The sequence below is a fragment of the Aphis gossypii genome, chromosome 1 (genome assembly GCF_020184175.1).
Source record: "Aphis gossypii isolate Hap1 chromosome 1, ASM2018417v2, whole genome shotgun sequence".
NCBI classification, from domain to species: Eukaryota; Metazoa; Arthropoda; class Insecta; order Hemiptera; family Aphididae; genus Aphis; species Aphis gossypii.
In genome coordinates, this window is record NC_065530.1 from 28,043,701 (window position 1) to 28,055,830 (window position 12,130).

General features: G+C 29.6%; 1 protein-coding gene across 1 annotated transcript in view; it reads left to right on the plus strand.

The window, feature by feature from the left end:
• LOC114121615 (group 3 secretory phospholipase A2) overlaps window positions 1-12,130 on the plus strand; it is a 42,072-nt gene that overhangs the window by 949 nt on the left and 28,993 nt on the right. The gene's annotated exons all lie outside the window — the stretch shown is intronic.

Sequence of the window (12,130 nt, forward strand, 5' to 3'; positions counted from 1 at the left end):
ATTTTCATTATTAGGTGCATTATAAAGACTGTAATTTGTTATTTTCTTGTAATTAGATAAGTACGCGTGGGTTATATATAGACACGCTTAAGTAATATTGTACAGGGTGATTCTTTTATCGAACATTCATTATTCCAAAATCTATTAACGTTTTTGATGATATTTTTTTTTATATAATTTCCAGTAGAAATAAAATACATTTTTTTAAATATTTTTTATTTTTGTAATAATACTCGTTATTACGAGCAGTTTATGAATTATAATGTATAAATATTTAAAGTTTCGGAGAGTGGTGTGTGTTTCTCAGACTATTTTTCTAAGTCTCATCCAATAAACTACTATTTGTTTTACTACCGTCTCAATGCCTCAAAAGTAGAAATTAATTTAAACGGTAAAAAAAAATATCGTTCATATTTATAAGATATACATAATCATCATTGTTGTATTTTTAAACTTTCTGTGATCTGCTGCATGACAATCGACACAACCAACTGAACTAAGCTAAAATGGCAATATGATTAAAAAAATTTTCCTGGTAAATTGCAAACCAGTTTTATATTATAAATACATACTATCTAAGTCGCGAGGTTACATTATTTTATTATGGATTTTGATATAAATTTGTTTTAAAATAAAAAAAAATATTTAATCAGTCTGTTATATGTATTAAAGACATTATAGTAATTTAGAAAATAGATATAGTTGTAGTGTATATACTATTTATTTTCGGATAGATATAAGTAGATTTTTTTTTAAATTTAGTATGATTTATTGTTTATAACACTGTGAGACATATTACGCCTTAAAATAATGCATTTATTCATATTTTTTCCATTGGTTATTTTTTTTATTTTACAAGAATTTTTTACTTTTTAATACATAATAAAATTTTATTATTTCATTCATATGGATCTAAAAAAAATTTTAATATGAGTTTTAATAATAATGTTATTTAAAAAGTTGATAAAACTGCTGCCTATAATTTTATAAATTTATAAGTGTAATTTTAATTGATATTTTTTTCATTCTATTCGCAGTAATTTTTAAATACCAAATATAGGTATGTATCCCAATCGACATATCAATCAAGAAAAGTGAAATAATTTTTAAAATAAAACTAACTGTAGAATATATGTTCTAAATTGTATGCATGAAATTAAATAGTAATAGATAGGTAGTATGCATTTTGATATAATTAAATCTAAATTACTAATGACTATATAATATAATTATCGTTCATTTAAGTACTGCAATGTACTACTTTTAAAACATAATAAACATACCTAATTCTTTAAAGCTCTATATTATATTTTTTCACATGATACGGTACGTATTTTATTTTTTTTTAAATCGATTTAAAATAAATAACTTTTGTTTATTGATTAAAGCATATTCATTTTCAACAAAACTAAATATAGGTATACGGCGGTGTATCGTATAATGTACATCCAGTTTTATTTTTATTTTATTATTTGTTTTCTGAATGTTCGAAACAGTCCGCAGGATTAATTAAAAAATAAATATGAGCATGTATATCGATATAATTTGGCGTATTTGTTAAAGGCACTATATTTCTGTAGTTATAGTAGTTACAGACGAAAATCGTATAAGCTGCAAATACCACGGTGTATCGTTCGTAGACACACAATGAAGTATTTTTAGTACAATTATTTGTGAAAGAATCGAAAAACTCTCGCTCATTCATCAATGACAGTCTGGACGTTGTGGTTTTTATTATCTAATATATTATTTTGTACTGTTTTATTTCGATCATCCAACCGGTTAATGTATACAGCGCACGTGAACCGGTTTTGATTGCATTTCAATTTTGGGGCATATTTTCGTTTTCAAAATTTGAAACGAGTATCTCGCGTATGTGTATACAATGCGCGCACCATACGCTCGGTACGTGTTTTTTACCGTTAGTGGTGTGCATTTTGCAGAAAAATCAAACCCCGCAATCAGGTGCCAGCGTAGATAAGTATATACTTATGCTTTTAGATAAAAATATAGACGAAGGCCGACAGAAAAACTATTCGCGCTAAAAAGATCGCTGCAGCCGGTGTATCACGCGTGTGGCTAAGTTTTTATAATATTGTACTTTGTATCTATATACTATACTGCACGCGTCGATTTATCGTGAGCGTGAAATTCTTTTCGTCTCGATTTATAAATACGCTTAACAATATATATACATATTGATTCTATATACAACGTTCGTACGTCATGTACGAGTGTACACATTATAATACATATTATATACAGCAGATGTAGGTGCTACGGGTAGGGGGAGAGAGCTACGCGTTTAGCGCCGGTCAGTCTGTTGTTGGACATGGCACACATATTATAAGTATCTATACCTATATATTGTATTATATTTATATATCATGAATAGCGTTTGGGTTGGCGTGGGCGTGTTGTAAATGTTATATTATATTATTATGTACATTTAAAGTTATATAATATACACTCGTGTATTATAAATGAGTCCGAGGCATTTAACCGCGAGAAGTCTACTATAGAGTGTTGTTACCTAAATACATCGCGGCATCGCGCATTCCCAGTGTGTGTACACCATTTAGGTACCTGCCGCAGGTGCGAAGAGACTATAGTCAACAGTATAATATATAGGCATGTACGGCGCTGCGAAATGTCAAATAAAAAAAAAAATATACGCTGTATACCTTCAATGCGTCAGAGGTACATACATTAGGATGAGTCTTCTCCGCGTGTGGGCGCTCCGACGAAGTGGACCGTCTTCCGTTACGTTTGCAGGGGTGTATTATACTTACAATCGTCTGTTTGCTGGGAATTGTTAGATCGTAATAGGTATTATGTATACGCGACAAGGCGACAGCGGTTATAATATCATACGCGCGATAAACATCTCTGGCGACGGCGGTCGGATGACGAGGCGCAAAACACGCAGACAATATTATTGTGTAGACAATGAAATCAAACCACAATAAAGAATCGATTTTGAAAAAAAAAACACATATAGGTTCACACATTACGCAGGTTCCGCGACCTAGCTGTACCTACCTATATTATCCTATATGACGTAAATACCATCATACCCAAGCGCAACTCGCTTACGGTCCCTTTTGAAGACGAAAATAAAAATAATAAAACCCCCGAATTGTGGTTTTCTTCCCTTGTTTATTCGAATGTTTACCTTGACGTTTTCGGCCTATATTGACGTGAAAGGGGGATGCCGACACCAACGACGCCACCGCTGCACATACGACGACCGTACATAAGTGATTTATACTGCGGTGTTACACCGTGGCTGAGACATTCTTTGTCGATGATACGCGTTCATTATATTACACACTATTATTATATTATAATTTTTTATCCGACTCAGTATATACGTATATATTACGCTTGAGTATGTATAATATGCGCGCGGATCCGAACAAGGTCTGCCGCGTATGTGTGTATAATAGCATATACGCGTCTCGCGTATTAATTTAAATTGTTTTTTTTTTTCTTTTTAATTTTATTTTAAACAACTACGCGACTATAATACGCTATATTATATAAAATTGTATAACAAACGGGCGGGCACTGGTGTTGTTACTATACATATATATATACGCGGTCGCGACGGGGAAACAATAGCCGGACACGATCGGACTTACCCCGGGTGGTCATTATAAACCCGTAACTGTTTACATCATTAACTATTTTACGCATCTAAAGGTGTGAAGCGCTGTCATCGGAAGATACACATCTTCTGTGTATAGACAAACGACATCAAAGACTAATTATTCGGCCCATAGGTCGAATATTTATAAATTATATAGGTGTATATAGTTGTATATAGGTAGAAGAAATCGGGTTCTCCTGGATCTAAATAGTAAAAACGAGGCGAGGGCGGACCGATAAAAACCATTTCTAAATCAAACCTGTAATATATGTTAAAGCGTAAGGGAGATGTGATTTTTGTAATATTATGATTTATTATTCGATTTTATTGTTATAGTTAGCTTTTTTATCCGAATACAGTCAATATATAGTACCTATACTTATTCCGTTATTATATTTTGTTGTTATTCCATTGAAAATTCACAAAACGATCGGCTTTTGTTTTTGTAACTAAATAATCTGCAGTAAGTTTCGAGTGTCGACTGAAAAGTCATGTTAAAACAATTCAACATGACTACATAATATTGTGGCATGTCATTGTAAAACCAGTTAAAATCTAAAATATGTTTAGTAAACAACCATTCCATCATATCTCCATTACACAACGCTGTAAAATATTACACAAATAAGTAATACCTGTCTATAATTGTACTGAAGTTAAAAGTTAACAAAAACGCTCAATCAATACCAGTAAAAAAAATCGAGGAAGCTTGGAATGATCATAGTTTTGTATTTTGTTATTTATCTACTGCATCATCAAGAAAACAATATTATTATTATATATTGATAGTTTTACACTAATTTGTCAATCGAATTTATTTCACATTTGACTTTTAAGAAAATACTATTTATATAAATATATTATACTTAAAAAAACTATTTTAAAACTAACTATTTCAACTAACAGTATATATACCGAAACGGCACATAATAACAGCTTGCCATAACCGCACTTTTCACGCCCACAAACCCACAAATCATCACACTTCAATGTGCACTTTATTGATAACCTATAAACAAAAGTGGCCCAACTATAGAAGTATAATGGTCATATCAAAACCAGAATCCTTAGAATAAAGTATTACTATTTTTCTACCCAGTTTCAACTTATAGGTGAATTTAAAACTTTAAAATATTAGTTATATCTGCAGTTTATATAGATGGCTTTAAAACGCCTTTTGCATTTTTCTTTATTACTTGTTACTATATTATATTTTATTAACTTATTTATCGACTAATTTTCTTTTTCAATTTCAAATGATAATAATGCTAGTAAGTTTTAAATTAATTGTTGAACACAACATGGTTACATTTTAAGTAAAACTGTACAAACTTGTGAATTTGTTGTATAGATACTTGTATGGAAAATAATATTTTGCTTTTATAGTCTAGAAAATGTATAGTACAATTTTTATTTTATTCAGAATATTGGAATATATAATATATAAATCAATTTATTAGCTGTACTAGACAACAATAATTAGTAACAACATTTAAACAGATTATATTAAATACTAACCAAATCGAAACCTGTTAGTATTATTAATATTTACGAGTACCGCCTACACATGTCTATTTTTTATTTCTGTTTATAGAGAATTTATAAAAAGTTAGACAAATATAAAATTTATTAAAATATTAACTTTATAAAATATTTTTAAGTAGTTATTTCATTTATTTTACAATTTTACATTCTCTAAGAATATATTGTATAGATTATGTTTGTAGCCGGAAGTAGTATGTACTAACTACTGAGGGTAAACCGCATTGAAAAAGACCATTCACTAATTAAAGATAGGGCGGATAAGGGTAGTACAAGGTCACTTGAACTTGAATACCTCTTAAATGTTTTTCACTTCATTTCAAAGTGGTATCAAATTTTCAAATTTTCTGTTATACATTATATAAAATATAATATATTTATATATATATTTTCTACAAAACAGTAACTGTATAATGCTGCTAAACCATATAGACAGTATGTCCGTATATACTGTCATGGTATTTAGAAATTAAACACTTTGTTAAGTCTTATAATTTTGAGAAATAATATATTATACATAATATACAATATATTTAAACATAGACTGAGCTAAAAAATATTATCTAAATATAAGATTATAATGTTATTGTATTGATTATATTAAAAAAAAGTATATTAACACTTTTATATACATAAATCAAACTATAAATGCATTAAGTCTTTTAGGCATATAGTAGTATTTTTAAATGACTTAAAGTAAGTCAATTTGTTCTTGAATTTGAATTTCGTCGACAACGGTAACGCCACAGGAGCCGGTAATGCGAGTTATGTAAATAAATTGCACATGTAGACTTTTAGGTTCCTTGCCCAATTATAATACGAAATAAAAATAATTCTTTCGTATTCACCTATAAATAATTACCTACTCTAGTTATTTAATAGCATTATATAATTATACAATTTAAACTCTACAAATTATCAAGGCATCAAGGGTAACGATATACTTACAATCTACATACACATTTTTTTTTGTCTGTATAAAACTTGACCCAAATTGTTTTTGGCAAAGCAGTATAAACTCTGTTTCTCACCTACATATACAATACACGTGTGTGCAAACTATGTTGGCTTGTTCGTTTTTTTGTTGAATCGGAAAAAAATGACACATATAGAGTGAACTTAAAAAAAAAACAGAACTCCGCGATTTTATGAGAACATAAACATAATTAAAACTCGATTGATTTGCGTATAAATTCATTCCGTTTGTTCGCAACATAAACGAATGTGTGTGTTGTGTTCAATAGGTTCTTCACGATGCACATTTTTTCTATAATACTATGTTGTACATTGTTCTTCGTACACCGTAGGCCACATATCATATATATTTAACGTTTATACCAAGGCATTGTAGGTATAATAGCTGAGGTGTGGAGTTTACAATGTTTATAGTACAATACGACCGTTGTCCGATTTCATATGTTTAGTTAATTAGGTAATATATTATAAACAATGTTATTATAAGTGCTAAACGATATTTTTTAACTCCCGTTACCAACCTATTCGTTTAAGAGTTTTTTTTTTAAATTTGAAATAGAAATATGAACTTTTAGAGTATATAATATATATATCTATTAAAATGTGCGCATACATAGGTAGGTATACTGCATTTAACTAAAAATAAAAAATTGTTATCGTTTGGATTATTTCGGATTATGCGTTATAAATTTATGTTATATTCGTAATCTTATAGTCTATTATTTCAAATGACATCACCAATATTAGTTATTACATTAGAGGTATGTCGTAATTTTATTCAGAAATTAAAAAAGTATATTTTTAGCACATTATGCACTATGCAATAAGTACTTAAAAATATCTAAATAATAATACTGAAAATTGGTATGCATGCAAAATAAAATTATCAACACATTTTTTTTTTAACAATACTTATTTTATAATTTTTTTTTTTTTTTTTTATAATATGGTAGTGAATATTCGGAAATATATACCTATGTATACTTGGTCCAGCTCTGAAATGTAAGTACGATGAATTCGATTACAGTGTTAATTAGTAAAATAATATTATGATACCAGGAAAGTGTGAAACAAATTTGTTTCTTAATTTTGATGTTCTATGACTAACCAAAAAATATGTATTTGCTAGAACTTCAGAGTCCTGGACATGCATATTTAAATATTAAATAAATAAATCTTAACTACATCCATATACACAATTCAAGACAATATATTTTGAAGTCTTTATAAAAAGTGTCTTTGAATAGTGGTAGAGAATATCTTAAGACTTAAATATAACTCTAAACTCTATAATAATAATAACCTATAACTTTATACCAAACATGATTTTAACTGGTTTCCTCGATTTGTGCCCTCTGCAATTGTTGCTACCGATAGGTACTCATTATTACTGCATAGTGCATATATATTATTATATAGCTATGTAAACATCACGTTAAATAATAAAAAAATAAAACTATTATTATTTTATCTGTTACTGCAGGTCAATAAGAGATGAAATAAAATAATTTTTCTGAATAAACAAATAAAATAAATAATGATAAATAACTATACCTACTCGTTTTAATATTTATGTAAATATGATGAAAATAACTATACATGTGTGCCTTTTTTACGTACACGGTACACCTATAAAATGCTGCAATAGTATATGCATAAACATCTATATTATAGATACCTATGTATATTACATATTATACAGCTATTATATTTATATGTAATGTAATTATATAGTCGAATTTAATAAACAGAAAAAAACTGCCTTGTTGTGCCTTGTTGAAAGAATTAAAAAAAAAAAAAACATAGCGAAGTATTTGCATAACTCTGCACTCTGCAGTTATTGAAATATGCAGTGTATATACTATATGTTTATTATGAAACTATGCTGCAGCACGATGCACGCGCGGCTATAGTGTTTTTTATAGATATAATAACAGGTATATAGGTATATTTTATTATAATTTATAATACATATATGATGTTTTTATAACTCGGAATCGGACGGCGATGGCTCACTATTTGACTTTGAACTCGTGTTTGTCGCACCGTTTATGATAAATAAATAATGATATGCATTAAAGCAAAAATAAATTTTTAAAAGCTCAGAAAAAAAATTGCGTAAAATTTTTTTACGCTCACGCCGCATTGCAGCACTACTATATAGCTGTATAGTACCTACCTAAGTCTAGTATATAGGTATATATATATATATATACATCGATTTATCTCGTGAGCGTTACAGCGGCTCGAAATCATCCCGATTATGGGCTTCGGATTAAAATTGTCGTTGGCGGCGGTGTCATCGGCTAAATTACGGACTGGCGGTGAGAAGGAGCTTTGGAGCTTTAAATAATACATCAGCGAGCCAACACGCGGGCCAGCAGCGCGCCGCAGCACCGACGTGTGTAAATCGCAGCAGATGTCAAACTGGTGTACAAGGAACTCGCATTATAATATTATTCGCGCCCAAAACGCCACGGCATACGTAATCGAGAAATGCGCGCTTCTGCGTCTGTCGGTTCTCACAGTTTATTAAAAGCGCATTTTTAATCGGTTTATGTATTGCCGGATCGGCGCCGCCGTCACTTGATCGCAGGCTCGCGATACGACGATAAGCTTCATAACTTATTTACTTATATTATAATATTATTTCCGGCGACCCGTCCATAGCTTATGATATATATACCTATATATTATAAACTTACAACATGCAATTTTATATCTTCGCCGAACTCTGATCCTGCGTCCGTGTTTTAAATCTTTTTTTATGTCTTTATAAAAGTATATATATATATAAATATTAATCGTTTTAATTCACCCATCGCACACCACCCCTAACAGGTAAAACGGTATCTATATATTATTTATTTATACAGTGGATGTTAATTCTGAGGAAAAATTATATTGACTCCAAAAACCCTACGCGAGAAGAATACGAATGATACAATACTATCTTAAAATTTATATGGTTTAATATTATGTATATCCATGTGTGTTGTCCACAAACAAATCTATATTTATTTATATATATATATATATAAAGGAAAGTGTACTTTATTAATAATCGACGCATAGCCGTATCGCTGAAGCTACGAATATGAAATTTGGACAGTAGTTTTGTTTTGTGAAGTAGACACCCACACCAAGAAAGGATTTTTGATTTTAATTTTAAAGGGTTAAAATCGGTAAAAATAAGTTTAAAAAATAAAATAATTCAGGTTGTTATAACAACTATATAAAAAGAATAAAAATTAAAAAATTAAAAATAAAGTAAACAAATAAATGAATTAAGTCAGATTGTTATACCAACTATAGGTATATAAAAATAACCACTAGATGACACATTATTGTATCTTATCCACCTAGGAAAAAAAATTTATATAACTTTGAAACTTAAGGGTTAGAAATTATAAATTTACGTACACATCTCGCGGGGTACGTAATCCACCACAGGTGGATTGCCTACCTGTTAATATACTGCTCGCATGAGAGAGTCCCACGGTCAACGCCAAGCTAAATATAACCTGACTTACTCACTGACTGATAAACGTAGATCCTGAACAAATAAAAACAAATAACAAATTAAACAAAGTTGGAATCATATTAAGTATAGAATTTTCATTTTTTACGGACAACGAAGTGCACGAGGTCATCTATAGTTTAAATGTATATAGAACCTAAATTATAAAATTATAATGATTTTGCGGTATTATAACATTCACTGCAGACACGCGAATTACACAATATAATATGTATATTAAATTATTAAATGTAGCTAGTTATATTATTTATTATCATTATAATATGTTCCTATGTATCTATGTATATTGAATATGTACTTTCACTGTGTGCGTATATACATAATACCATATATTATGTACGTTTTATATTTATAGTCAGTTATTAGAACGATGCGTAGACATAATTTGATCCGCCGGTTTGTTCAAATAGTTGGGCAGATTGTCAACGTCCGTTCTTTGTCGCCAATCGCTATTATATACAGTCATTACTTATTTATATAGATAAACTTTTAAAGTCAACCGTATACCGCATCATATACGTTCTAATATATGCAGTGTTTTAATATACAGGTACAGCACGATACGGTATACATTTAAGTCGTCGTTTATAGTCCCGATGTCATCAGGTCGGTGTGAATGGCTAGGATCAGATTACTGCGGCTAGATTACTGATTGAAGTCCCGAAAATCACCGTGGAAAAAATCTAGAGAGTTAGTTCGAGAAAAAGTTGATATATATTTAATGTCATAGCACTTACTAGAAATTCGACGTCTAGAAAGTTCTATATGGGAACAAGATCGGATAACAGATAATTCGGATGACCGAAAACCGATAACTACAATCCAACTGTCAATCAACCATACAGAATTTGGATAACACTAAATCTTATACATCATCTGTACCTACTTATCTGAGTACTAAACCAAATAGAAACAGTGCGTTGCAAAAGTATACCATATGCGATATTTAAATACGTCCACTTCGTACATTCAAAGGTACCGTTAAAGACATCTATCTGACGAAGATAAAAGTGGTGATTTGAATAAAGGACCTGCAGGATTTACATAAACACGAGTATTATCTATATAACGACTATACCTATATGAAACCATTAGTATTATTATCGTTTCATAAATATTACAGTGTTAATTTTTTTTTTTTATATTTATTGATTTTATGTTTTATCTTGTTAATTTATAGTTCGATATTGATAATTATTTGTTGTTGCTCAAATCGCCGTACGAAATATATATTTAATATATACATTATACATACATATATTATATACGGTATACGCTATAAAACTACGTGGTTGCGTGTCGATCTACTGTCAATGCGACTTGACGATTTTATTATCATAATTAACTAAATCAATTTAAAATTCCATACTTTTGTTGTAATTGCAGTATAAATTAAAATATACATTAACTCCTGTAACGACATATTATATGCATTTATGTAATAATTGATATTATATTATAGTAAAATCTCAATGAGTCACGACCGTACAATTATTCATATTGATCATGATTTCGATACTAATCGTATCATACGCTGGCACGCCGCACTTATTAATAAGCGGTATGCGTTCTAACATAATATTATACAGTATTATTTAGTGTGCTGTATGTATCATGCGCCTTGTCGTAACGTTATAATTAAAAATAATAAATATTGATTTAAATTTTGACGATTTGATGTCGCGTAATATGCACAATGCGATATTTTGTTCGTGTTTTAAAAACTCTAGTAAAAGAAATATGTGTACCTACCGTGTATAACAGTTAGCATATATATATTATATTTGTCTATAATACTATAGTAGTAAGAGAAATCGATCATAAAGTTTCTATTCTATATAGAAGTATTGAACATAATCATACGATAAATGGTTTATAAAAAATCACAAACACGAATCAAATGATGTAATAACAAGTATAGTTGTAATATATAGAATATAGACTCTTCCGGCGGGTATATAATATAATACGTACCTGTAGGTCATTTCCGGTTAAATACCTATACAGTTAACATGCGCGTCTGGAATATAAGTGATCGTAAATGTGTGATTTTATTTTTTAATTTTTATTCTGTCGTCACATTAAAATATGTACCTACAATAGCTGAATAATTAAAGTTAATCTGAATTCAATACACGCGTCATAAACGCAATGCAAAAACGTGATAATACGCGTTCTTGTGATTTCGATGTTGTGCGTAATTGTTGTAAATTTGCCTACATAGTTAATACTACATTACAGCGATGTTTGTATTGTATGCCGCGTGAGTAAATCAGATGTACCTACGGGATAACCTTATAAGATACCAGGATGGTATTTAAAATATATTTATTGGTATTTAATGATACGTTATATTTTATTTATATTATTACGTCTTCTGTATGTTAAAAGCAATGAAAAAACAAACTTCGAATCTCAAT